Below are 13612 nucleotides of genomic sequence, written 5' to 3'. Positions count from 1 at the left end.
TAAAGGAAATTTTGGTTGCTTCTAGATTTTAGCATTCATGAATAAAGTTTCTATAAACATTCACGTGCAGGTTTTTGTCTGGAAATACAACGTGTAAATCAGTTGGTAAGTACCACAGGTTACAACTGCTGAATAAATGTTCTTTTCTTCTTTTTCTCCTCCCCCTTCTATCCCCACCCTCTCCTCCCCACCACCACCATTATTTCTCTTTGCATTTCAATTTGGGAAGTTTCTATTCACCTGTCTTCAAATTGAGTTATTATTCCCTCAGCCTTGTTTAGTCTACTGATGAGTAAACGGCAGGCTTCACTTCTAGCATTTTTATTTCTAGAATGTTCTTTTTATTCTTCCTTAGAGCTTTCATCCCTTTGCTTGCGTTATTCATCTGTTTTTACACGTCGTCTACTGTTTTCACTAGAGCCCTTATCATATCAGTTATAGTTATTTTAAGCTCCTTGCCTCATAATCGCAACCTCTATTTCATGTATGAATCTGGTTCTGATGATCGCTTTGTCTCTTGAGACTGTGCTTTTTCTTTCCTTTCGCCCTGTCTTATAACTTTTTGTTGGAAATAAGACACATTGTTTCAGATACTCAGAACTGAAGCAAATAGGTCTCTTGTGTGAGGATTTATGCTCATCTGGCTAGGAGCTTTGTTTCATGTTTGCTATAATTTTAGATACCAAGGATTTCAAATTCCTGTAGTGTTCTTGTTTTTGTTTCCCCAGTTGACATTGGGCTTCCTTAAGCACTCCTCCTCAGGGAAAGTTTGGGCCTTGCAGTTGCTTCAGCAGTAATCTACTATTGTTAACTGAAGTCCAATCGGTATAATGGAGGAGGGAAAGCATTCTATAATCCTATAATTAAAACTCAGTCTTTCACCTGGGGCCTCTGATCTGTGACCTCCACAAGTGCTTCTTCTTGTATATGTCATCACTCCCTCCTAGACGGGATGGTACTAGAGTGAGAGGAATGCCCTTCCCTATGGTTCTTGGACAATGTTCTGGCAATGTCTTTATCCCTGTGGTGTAAGCCTTGGCTGTGGAGAAGATTCTGGGCATATTTTGTAATGATTACTCTTCTCTTAACCCCGTCAAATCCACATGAGATCTTGCCAGCTCTTCATCCTGGGAAGCTGGTGAGGTTCCATGAAGTAAAGTCAAGAAAAGCGTACAAGTCCCCCTAAGACTTTGGCCGTAAGAAGGACCTCACTTTCATTCTAGTTCATGTTCATCCTCCAGCAATTCATCAAAATTGCCATTTCCACAAAAATTAAAAACATGTATATATTAAAAAAATCATTTACATGTTATTGCCAATTTATACCCCCAGAGGCCTCTGCTGTAGCTAACCAGATTTTGAATGTGACTGTCTGGACTCATTCATCTGTCCGTACTTCAGTGTGGTGGTTTGCCCTGCAAACTCATTTCTTTGGTGGTTCCAAGATTAGTTGCTGATTTTCATTTTGTTCAGCTTTTCCTTTTTTTGAGTATAGTAATGTTGACTCCTAAATCCTTTACTTTTTAGACTTGAAGACAGAAGTTCTATCTTTTTAATCTTTTCATTTGAGCTTCAGGATTGGCTTTTCCAGTTAGCAAATAAAAATGATTTTTTTTTTGGATCCCACTAAATTTACAAGTTATATTGAGGTTTTTATGATATTGAGTCTTTCAAAACAAGGATGATATAACATGCCTTTCCATTTATACAAGTTATTTTAGTTTTTTTTTTTTTTTTTTCCCCACTTTCAATAGAGTTTTCTTTTGGGGGGACAGTTTTTGCATATTAACCATTAAGTTTACTGCTAAATATTTTATCATTTTATTATTATATTGCAATTATAAAATGTTCCCTTGTCTATATCTTCCAATAGGTATTTTTATATAAATATATATCAATTTTATATCCTGCTACTTAATTAAACTATCTTATCCTGCAATAATATCACCTGTAAAAAACAAAAGATCATTTTACCTCTTCCTTTCTAATTTTTGTACAATTTTATTTTCCTTATCTAATATAAAAAAATATATATACTTAATATAATTTTATACTAGTAAAATTTTGCTAAAGATCATTCAAAAGTGGCTGCAGCAGTACATCAACAGGGAACTGCCAGAAATTCAAGCCAGATTCATAAGAGGACATGGAACCAGGGGTATTATTGCTGATGTCAGATGGATTTGGCTGAAAGCAAAGAATATCAGAAAGATATTTATCTGTGTTTAATTGACTACGCAAAGGCATTCAATTGTGTGGATCATAACAAATTATGGATAACACTGCAAAGAATGGGAATTCCAGAACACTCAATTGTGCACATGAGGAACCTGTACATAGATCAAGAAGCAGTTATTTAAACAACGAGGGGATACTGCATGGTTTAAAGGCAGAAAATGTGTGCATCAGGGCTGTATCCTTTCACCATATTCACTCTGTATGCTGAGCAAATAATCTGAGAAGCTGGACTATATGAAGAAGAAGAGGGCATCAGAATTAGAGGGAGACTCATTAACAACCTGACTTATGCAGAAGACAATACCTTGTTTGCTGAAAGTGAAGAGGACTGAAAGCACTTACTGATGTAGATCAAAGACCACAGCCTTCAGGATGGAGTACACCTCAACATAAAGAAAGCAAAAGTCCTCACAACTGGACCAATGAGCAACATCATGATAAATGGAAAAAAGGCTGATGTTGTCAAGGATTTCATTTAACTTGTATCCACAATCAACACTCATGAAAACAAAAGTCAAGAAATTAAAAGACTCATTGCATTGGGCAAAAGACCTCTTTAAAGTGTTGAAAAGCAAAGATGTCACTTTAAGGACTAGAATGCACCTGACCCAAGCCATGTGTTTTTTCAGTTGTCTCATATGCATGTGAAAGCTGGGCAATGAATAAGGAAGACCAAAGAAGAATTGAAGCCTTTGAATTGTGGTGTTGCCAAAGAATATTGAATATACTATGGACTGCCAAAAGAACAAACAAATCTGTCTTGGAAGAAGTACAGCCAGAGTGCTCCTTAGAAGCAAGGAAGGCTAGACTGCATCTTACATACTTTGGACATGTTATCAGGAGAAGGGCATCATGCTTGGCAAAGTAGAGGGTCAGCGAAAAAGATGAAGACCCTCAGTGAGATGGATTGACGCAGTGGCTGCAACAATGGGCTCAAGCATAACAATGACTGTGAAGAGGAAGCAGGATCAGGCAGTGTTTCCTTCTGTTGCGCATAGTGTTGCTGTGAGTGGGAACCGACTTGATGGCACCTAACAACAGCAACACCAGTGATCATTGTACCCATCTTTTCTTGTTCTTAGATTTAGTAACACTTCATCAAGTATTTCTCCATTAAGCATGTTCTTGCTTTTGGGTTTGAGATAGATATATTTTTGTCATGTTAACAAATATTTATCCATTTCTATTTACAGACTATTTTTAATTAAGAATGATTGTTGTAGTTTCCCCTTATCTTTTTATGTATTAATAGATTTCCTAATTTTGTGATAAACTATTCCTGGAATAAATCCTCTTTGGTCATAATGTCTTTTTATTTGCATGTTCTTCTGGGCTTTTTGATAATATTTTGTTTATGATTTTTATTCAAAGTGATAAGTGAAATTTTTGATAATTTTTAATGCTAAATATTGAAATCAATGTTATACTTGTATCATGAAAAGTTTGGAAGTTTTTCTTTATTTTCTACAATTTGATATAATTTAAATAACATTGGAATCATCCACTCTATAAGTGTTTGATAAAATTTTCTTTTAAAATAATTGATTGTGGCAGTAGTTTTGTTGCAAACAGTTCTTTTATAACACTCTCGTTCTACTTTGAAAGGTGATCTTTTTAGATATTTTATCTTACACAGCCAGTTTTGATAAAATGTTTTACTAAAAACGTCTTTATTTTTTCCAGTTTTTGAAATTTATTTACTGATATTCTACAATGTATTCTTGATTCTTTTCAGAAACTCCGTGTGTTTGTAGGTATTCTCCTCATCATTTATTATTTTGCGTTTCTTTATTTTATACTTTTCTTAAATAAGTTAAATACAATGTTGCTACTTTATTATTGGTATTCGAAGAACAAACGTGTATCTACTTATGCTTCTATTATCTTTTCTGTATTGTAATTCAATAATTTCTCTTTTAGATTCATTAATTTCTTTCTTCAGACACCCTTCAGTCTCTTATTCTAACTCTTTTAGATTTGAAAATGTTACTAATTTGCTTTATTTTTTTAATATATATAATTATTCAAGACTATGGATTTTCCTCTGCACACTTATTTTGCTGGATCCCATTGGTTCTGAAAAAATAGTATTTTTTTTTTTTTAAATTTTTATTAAGCTTCAAGTGAACATTTACCATTCCAATCAGTCTGTCACATGTAGGTTTACATACATCTTACTCCCTTCTCCCACTTGCTCTCCCCCTATTGAGTCAGCCCTTACAGTCTCTCGTTTCGTGCCAATTTTACCTTCTTCCCTCTCTCTCTATCTTCCCATCCCCCCTCCAGTCAAGAGTTGCCAACACACTCTCCCGTGTCCACCTGATTTAATTAGCTCACTCTTCATCAGTATCTCTCTCCCCCCCACTGACCAGTCCTTTTCATGCCTGATGATTTGTCTTCGGGGATGGTTCCTGTCCTGTGCCATCAGAAGTTCTGGGGAGCATTGTCTCTGGGATTCCTCTAGTCGCAATCATACCATTAGGTGTGGTCTTTTAATGAGAATTTGGGGTCTGCATCCCATTGGTCTCCCGCTCCCTCAGGAGTTGTCTGTTGTGCTCCCTGTCAGGGCAGTCATCGATTGTGGCCGGGCACCAACTAGTTCTTCTGGTCTCAGGATATTGTAGGTCTCTGGTTCAAGTGGCCCTTTCTGTCTCTTGGGTTCTTAGTTGTCGTGTGACCTTGGTGTTCTTCCTTTGCCTTTGCTCCCGGTGAGTTGAGACCAATTAATGTATTTTAGATGGTTGCTTGTTGGCATTTAGGACCCCAGGTGCCACAATTCAAAGTGGGATGCAGAGTGTTTTCATAATAGAATTGTTTTGCCCATTGATTTAGAAGTCCTCTCAAACCAAGTTCCCCAGACCCCAGCCCCTGCTTCGCTATCCTTTGAAGCTTTCATTTTATCTCGGAAACCTCTTTACTTTTAATCCTGTCCAATTAGGCTGACCTTCCTTGTTTTGAGTGTTGTCTTTCCCTTCACCCAAAGCAGTTCCCATCTACAGATTGATCAATAAAAAACCCTCTCCCTCCCTCCCTCCCTCCCTCCCTCCCCCCTTTGTAACCACAAAAGTATGTGTTCTTTTCCGTTTTTTCTATTTCTCAAGATCTTATAATAGTGGTCTTATACAATATTTGTCCTTTTGCAACTGACTCATTTCGCTCAGCATAATGCCTTCCAGATTCCTCCATGTTATGAAATGTTTCAGAGATTCGTCACTGTTCTTTATCGATGCGTAGTATTCCATTGTGTGAATATACCACAATTTATTTACCCATTCGTCCGTTGATGGACATCTTGGTTGCTTCCAGCTTTTTGCTATTGTAAACAGAGCTGCAATAAACATGGGTGTGCATATATCTGTTTGTGTGAACGGTCTTGTATTTTTAGGGTATATTCCGAGGAGTGGGATTTCTGGGTTGTATGGTAGTTCTATTTCTAACTGTTTAAGATAACGCCAGATGGATTTCCAAAGTGGTTGTACCATTTTACAATCCCACCAGCAGTGTATGAGAGTTCCAGTCTCTCCGCAGCCTCTCCAACATTTATTATTTTGTGATTTTTGAATTAATGCCAGTCTAGTTGGTGTCAGATGGAATCTCATCGTAGTTTTAATTTGCATTTCTCTAATGACTAATGATCGAGAGCATTTTCTCATGTATCTGTTGGCTGCCTGAATATCTTCCTTAGTGAAATGTGTGTTCATATCCTTTGCCCACTTCTTGATTGGGTTGTTTGTCTTTTTCTGGTTGAGTTTTGACAGAATCATGTAGATTTTAGAGATCAGGCGCTGGTCTGAGATGTCATAGCTGAATATTCTTTCCCAGTCTGTAGGTGGTCTTTTTACTCTTTTGGTGAAGTCTTTAGATGAGCATAGGTGTTTGATTTTTAGGAGCTCCCAGTTATCTGTTTTCTCTTCATCATTTTTGGTAATGTTTTGTATTCTGTTTATGCCCTGTATTAGGGCTCCTAGGGTAGATCCTATTTTTTCTTCCATGATTTTTATCGTTTTAGTCTTTATGTTTAGGTCTTTGATCCACTTGGAGTTAGTTTTTGTGCATGGTGTGAGGTATGGGTCCTGTTTCATTCTTTTGCAAATGGATATCCAGGTATGCCAGCACCATTTGTTAAAAAGACTATTATTTCCCCAATTGACTGACACTGGTCCTTTGTCAAATATCAGCTGCTCATACGTGGATGGATTTATATCTGGATTCTCAATTCTGTTCCATTGGTCTATGTGCCTGTTGTTGTACCAGTACCAGGCTGTTTTGACTACTGTAGCTATATAATAGGTTCTGAAATCAGGTAGGGTGAGGCCTCCCACTTTCTTCTTCTTTTTCAGTAATGTTTTGCTTATCCGGGGGTTCTTTCCTTTCCATATGAAATTAGTGATTTGTTTCTCTATTCCCTTAAAGTATGACATTGGTATTTGGATTGGAAGTGCGTTGTATGTATAAATGGCTTTTGGTAGAATAGACATTTTTACTATGTTAAGTCTTCCTATCCATGAGCAGGGTATGTTTTTCCATTTAAGTGTGTGCTTTTGAATTTCTTGTAGCAGAGTTTTATAGTTTTCTTTGTATAGGTCTTTTACATCCTTGGTAAGATTTATTCCTAAGTATTTTATCTTCTTGGGGGCTACTGTGAATGGTATTGATTTGGTTATTTCCTCTTCGGTGTTCTTTTTGTTGATGTAGAGGAATCCAAGTGATTTTTGTATGTTTATTTTATATCCTGAGACTCTTCCAAACTCTTCTATTAGTTTCAGTAGTTTTCTGGAGGATTTCTTAGGGTTTTCCATGTATACGATCATGTCATCTGCAAATAGTGATAGCTTTACTTCCTCCTTGCCAATCTGGATACCCTTTATTTCTTTGTCTAGCCTAATTGCCCTGGCTAGGACTTCAAGTACGATGTTGAATAAGAGCGGTGATAAAGGGCATCCTTGTCTGGTTCCCGTTCTCAAGGGAAATGCTTTCAGGTTCTCTCCATTTAGAGTGATATTGGCCGTTGGCTTTGCATATATGCCCTTTATTATGTTGAGGAATTTTCCTTCAATTCCTATTTTGGTGAGAGTTTTTATCATAAATGGGTGTTGGACTTTGTCAAATGCCTTTTCTGCATCAATTGATAAGATCATGTGGTTTTTGTCTTTTGTTTTATTTATGTGATGGATTACATTAATGGTTTTTCTGATATTAAACCAGCCTTGCATACCTGGTATAAATCCCACTTGATCAGGGTGAATTATTTTTTTGATGTGTTGTTGGATTCTATTGGCTAGAATTTTATTAAGGATTTTTGCATCTATGTTCATGAGGGATATAGGTCTAAAATTTTCTTTTTTTGTAATGTCTTTACCTGGTTTTGGTATCAGGGAGATGGTAGCTTCATAGAATGAGTTGGGTAGTATTCCGTCTTTTTCTATACTTTGAAATACCTTCAATAGTAATGGTGTTAAGTCTTCTCTGAAGGTTTGGTAGAACTCTGCAGTGAAGCCATCTGGGCCAGGACTTTTTTTTGTTGGGAGTTTTTTGATTACCGTTTCAATCTCTTTTTTTGTTATGGGTCTATTTAGTTGTTCTACTTCTGAATGTGTTAGTTTAGGTAAGTAGTATTGTTCCAAGAATTTATCCATTTCTTCTAGGTTTTCAAATTTGTTAGAGTACAATTTTATGTAGTAATCTGATATGATTCTTTTGATTTCATTTGCTTCTGTTGTGATGTGGTCCTTCTCGTTTCTTATTCGGGTTATTTGTTTCCTTTCCTGTTTTTCTTTAGTCAGTCTAGCCAATGGTTTATCAATTTTGTTAATTTTTTCAAAGAACCAGCTTTTGGCTTTGTTAATTCTTTCAATTGTTTTTCTGTTCTCTAATTCATTTAGTTCAACTCTAATTTTTATTATTTGTTTTCTTCGGGTGCCTGATGGATTCTTTTGTTGCTCACTTTCTATTTGCTCAAGTTGTCGGGACAGTTCTCTGATTTTGGCTCTTTCTTCTTTTTGTATGTGTGCATTTCTCGATATAAATTGGCCTCTGAGCACTGCTTTTGCTGTGTCCCAGAGGTTTTGATAGGAATCATTTTCATTCTCGTTGCTTTCTAAGAATTTCCTTATTCCCTCCTTGATGTCTTCTATAACCCAGTCTTTTTTCAGGAGGGTATTGTTCATTTTCCAAGTATTTGATTTCTTTTCCCTAGTTTTTCTGTTATTGATTTCTAGCTTCATTGCCTTGTGGTCTGAGAAGATGCTTTGTAATATTTCGATGTTTTGGATTCTGCAAAGATTTGTTTTATGCCCTAATATGTGGTCTATTCTAGAGAATGTTCCATGTGCGCTAGAAAAAAAAGTATATTTTGCAGCAGTTGGGTGGAGAGTTCTGTATAAGTCAATGAGGTCAAGTTGGTTGATTGTTGTAAGTAGGTCTTCCGTGTCTCTATTGAGCTTCTTACTGGATGTCCTGTCCTTCTCCGAAAGTGGTGTGTTGAAGTCTCCTACTATATATGTGGAGGTGTCTACCTCACTTTTTAATTCTGTTAAAATTTGATTTATGTATCTTGCAGCCCTGTCATTAGGTGCGTAAATATTTAATATGGTTATGTCTTCCTGATCAATTGTCCCTTTTATCATTATATAGTGTCCTTCTTTATCCTTTGTGGCGGATTTAAGTCTAAAGTCTATTTTGTCAGAAATTAATATTGCTACTCCTCTTCTTTTTTGCTTGTTGTTTGCTTGATATATTTTTTTCCATCCTTTGAGTTTTAGTTTGTTTGTGTCTGTAAGTCTAAGGTGTGTCTCTTGTAGGCAGCATATAGATGGATCGTGTTTCTTTATCCAGTCCGTGACTCTCTGTCTCTTTATTGGTGCATTTAGTCCATTTACATTCAGCGTAATTATAGATAAGTAAGTTTTTAGTACTGTCATTTTGATGCCTTTTCATGTGTGTTGTTGGCCATCTCATTTTTCCACATGCTTTTTTGTGCTGAGACGTTTTTCTTAGTAGCTTGTGAGATCCTCATTTTCATAATGTTTAACTTTGTGTTTATTGAGTCGTTACGTTTTTCTTGGCTTTTTTCTTGAGTTATGGAATTGATATTCCTTTTTGTGGTTACCTTTTTATTTACCCCTATTTTTCTAAGTAAAAACCTAACTTGTATCCTTCTATTTCGCCTTGTATCACTCTCCATCTGGCAGTTCAATGCCTCCTATATTTAGTCCCTCTTTTTGATTATTTTGATCGTTTATCTATTGATTTCCATGATTTCCTGTTGTGTGTATTATTTTGTTTATTTATTTATTTTTTAGAATTAGTCTTAATTTGTTTGTTTTTGTGCTTTCCCTGTTTGAGTTGCGTTGATATCAGGACGTTCTGTTTTGTGACCTTGTATTGTGCTGGTACCTGATATTATTGGTCATCCGGCCAAACAATCTCCTTTAGCATTTCTTGCAGTCTTGGTTTAGTTTTTGCAAATTCTCTAAACTTGTGTTTATCTGTAAATATCTTAATTTCTCCTTCATATTTCAGAGAGAGTTTTGCTGGATATATGATCCTTGGTTGGCAGTTTTTCTCGTTTAGTGCTCTGTATATGTCGTCCCATTCCCTTCTTGCCTGCATGGTTTCTGCTGAGTAGTCTGAACTTATTCTTATTGATTCTCCCTTGAAGGAAACCTTTCTTTTCTCCCTGGCTGCTTTTAAAATTTTCTGTTTGTCTTTGGTTTTGGCAAGTTTGATGATGATATGTCTTGGTGTTTTTCTTTTTGGATCAATCTTAAATGGGGTTCGATGAGCATCTTGGATAGATATCCTTTCTTCTTTCATGATGTCAGGGAAGTTTTGTGTCAGGAGTTCTTCAACTATTTTCTCTGTGTTTTCTGTCTCCCCTCCCTGTTCTGGGACTCCAATTACTCGTAAGTTATCCTTCTTGATAGAGTCCCACATGATTCTTAGGGTTTCTTCATTTTTTTTAATTCTTTTATCTGATTTTTTTTCAGCTATGTTGGTGTTGTTTCCCTGGTCCTCCAGAAGTCCCAGTCTACATTCTAATTGCTCGAGTCTGCTCCTCTGACTTTCTATTGCGTTGTCAAATTTTGTAATTTTATTGTTAATCTTTTGGATTTCTACATGCTGTCTCTCTATGGATTCTTGCAACTTGTTAATTTTTCCACTATGTTCTTGAATAATCTTTTTGAGTTCTTCAACAGTTTTATCAGTGTGTTCCTTGGCTTTTTCTGCATTTATCCGAATTTCATTTGTGATATCTTTAAGCATTGTGTAAATTAGTTTTTTATATTCTGTATCTGATAATTCCAGGATTGTATCTTCATTTGGGAAAGATTTTGATTCTTTTGTTTGGGGGGTTGGAGAAGCTGTCATGGTCTGTTTCTTTATGTGGTTTGATATGGACTGCTGTCTCCGAGCCATCACTGGGAAACTAGATTTTCCAAGTAGTCAGCTAAAAAAAAATGCAGTCAGATCCCTATCTGAATTCTCTCTCTGGCTCCGGGTATTCGGATGTTAATGGGGTCGCCTGGGGAGGGTGGGGGAGGGATCTGAGAGCTAGGAGTGTAGCACCACAGAATATAGAGCTGAACACCACGTTCACGCTCCGCCCCCGTTCGCCAAAATCCGGGCTGGACGGGTCCCTGGCTAGGACACTGCTTTCCTTGCTCGGAAACCAGTCACTTCCTCCTGGGGACTTCCTCCGGTGCGCGGCACCGCTCGTGGGCACTGGGTGGGCGTTTCCCGCACGAACGGGTGGGCCCGCCCCCAGGGTCTATTCAGGCGATTATAATTAGGTCCCGCAGTCACGCCCCGCCTGTGCGCTCGCCCAAATCCCAGCGGGATGACTTCCGGGTTGAGACGCTGCTTTCCCTGTTCGGGAACCAGTCACTTCCTCCCCGGGACTTCTCCTTCCGGAGCGCAACACCTCTCGCGCGAACTGGTTTGGCGTCACCTGCATGGCCAGGTGGGCCCGCCCCCTGGGTCAATTCAGGGCAATAAAAATGGACTCCGCGCTCACGCCCTGCTCGTGCACGCGCCCAAGCCCCGGCAGGACGGCACCCCGTCTGGGACGCTACTTTCTGCGCTTCGGGACCAATCAGTTCCTCCGTACGGCCAGGTGGGCCCACCCCCTGGGTCAATTCAGGGCAATAAAAATGGACTCTGCGCTCACGCCCCGCTCGTGCGCGCGCCCAAGCCCCGGCAAGACGGCACCCTGTCTGGGACGCTACTTTCTGCGCTGTGGGACCAATCAGTTCCTCCCGGGGACTTCTCCTTCCGGTGTGCCACACTTCTCGCGCAAACTGGGAGGGCGTCACTCGCACGACCAGGTGGTCCCGCCCCCTGGGTCAATTCAGGGTAATAAAAATGGACCCCGCGCTCATGCCCCGCCCGCGCGCGCACGCGCGTGCCCAGATCCCAGCGGAATGGCTCCCCGTCTGGGATGCTGCTTTCCCTGTTTTGAGACCAGACACCTCCGGGGATTTCTCCCTCTGGTGTGCCGTGCCACACGCGCGGACTGGGTGTGCGTCCTCCCGCACGAACGCGTGGGCTCCGCCCTGGGGTCACTCCAGGGAAACACAGCTGACCCCCCCCCCCCGCTCGCGCCCCGTCGGCTTCTCGCCTAACTCCCGGCGGGACGGCACCCCAGCTGGGACGCTGTTCTCCCCCCTCCCAGATCAGTCACTGCCTCCCGGGTGCTTGTCCCTCCGGCTGCGCCCCTACGCCGCCCGCGCCAACCTGCTAGGCTTCCTCCCGGGATGGGTTCGGGGGGGAAGGGGTGGGCCCCCTTTCTGTGCCGTCTGCCCCCCTGGGCTCTGCCCCAGATCGAGCTCCGAAGGTCACCTGCCTGGTGCGCTGGCTCCTAGTTCTGAAAACAGTCGCTGTCTGCCCGTATTTGTTCGTCCTCCGTCTCTAAGTCTGTGCTTGTTGTTCAGAGTTCGTAGATTGTTATGTATGTGATCGATTCCCTTGTTTTTCTGAGTCTTTGTTGCAAGAGGGATCCGCGGGAGCGTCCACCTAGTCCGCCATCTTGGCCCCTGCCCCCAAAAAATAGTATTTTTATTTATTATTTTGGGCTTCTTGAAAGTCCACAATATTTTATATATTCATATATATAATATATATGTATAAATATATGTCTCCTCCTGCCCTGTTGCCGTTGAGTCGAATTTGACTCATAGAGACCATTTAGGACAGAGTAATGAAAACAAACTATCAAAATCTTGTAACTTATTTCTTACAAAACCAATAAATCCAATCAGTTATGAATTACAGTAGAGAATGAAAAGGAACAATAATGGTCTCAGTGTTCTTCATATTTTATTTATTGATATATATATATATGTTTGATATAATTTGAGTAATTATTGAAGAGGTTATTTTGTTTTCATCAAGTCGATTCCAACTCATAGCAACCCTATGGGACAGAGTAGAACTGGCCCATAGAGTTGCCAAGGAGCGCCTGGTGGATTTGAAGTGCTGACCTTTTTGTTAGCAGCCTTAGCTCTTAACCACTATACCACCAGGATTTCCAAATATATATATATACATATATACATATACACATATACACATATACACATATACATACATACAGGCCAATTTCTATATCAACCAGTTTTAATTATGGTATTTATTTATTTTGCGACCTTTCTTACATAATCTTTCATGGACTGAGAGAAAATTAAAATCTTTTATTGCTGGGGGTTTCTGTCTATTCCAAAATTTACCCTTAATATTTGCTTTATGAATGATGGTATTACATTATTTGGTAGATAGTTAGGCATAGCTCTGAGATAATCACTGTGAATTTCACCCTTCTTTATTTTGTTTGTTTGCATTTGCCTTATATACCCTGGCTTCTTTTTTTATTTCAGACTTTTAAATCACTGTCTTATCTGTGTCTCCTTAATACATCATGTATTTATAGCCCAGATTTGAATTTTACTTTGTGTTCTGTTTTTCTTTTAATGGGTGTTTAGCCAGTTTACATTTATGGACATGGCAGATGTATTTCATCTTAGTTCTGCCAGATTGTTTTAGGTTGTAATTTCTATTTTTAGAGTCTTTACAAACAAATCTCACAATGTGGTTAACTTTGTTTGCTGTGTGTTTAGACTCTGATATATAGAACTGGTTGTATTCATTCTGTACTTTTATAGCTATATCTTGCACAATAAGATTATATAAAAGGTCAGTATATGAAAACTTAATCTTCTATTTATTTAGATAACTCTTGGTTACCTAACATGAGTGCTGATAAATTAATCTTATTTCTCCTTCTTCCCTAATTCTCTTTCTCCACTCCGTTTATTCAACAATTTTTCAAAGTACGTTTAAATATGCTTATACGTCTATTACTTGACTTTTGAACTTT

Source organism: Elephas maximus, chromosome 10 (assembly GCF_024166365.1).
Source record: "Elephas maximus indicus isolate mEleMax1 chromosome 10, mEleMax1 primary haplotype, whole genome shotgun sequence".
In the NCBI taxonomy this organism is placed as follows: domain Eukaryota; kingdom Metazoa; phylum Chordata; class Mammalia; order Proboscidea; family Elephantidae; genus Elephas; species Elephas maximus.
This window is presented reverse-complemented; position numbering follows the sequence as displayed.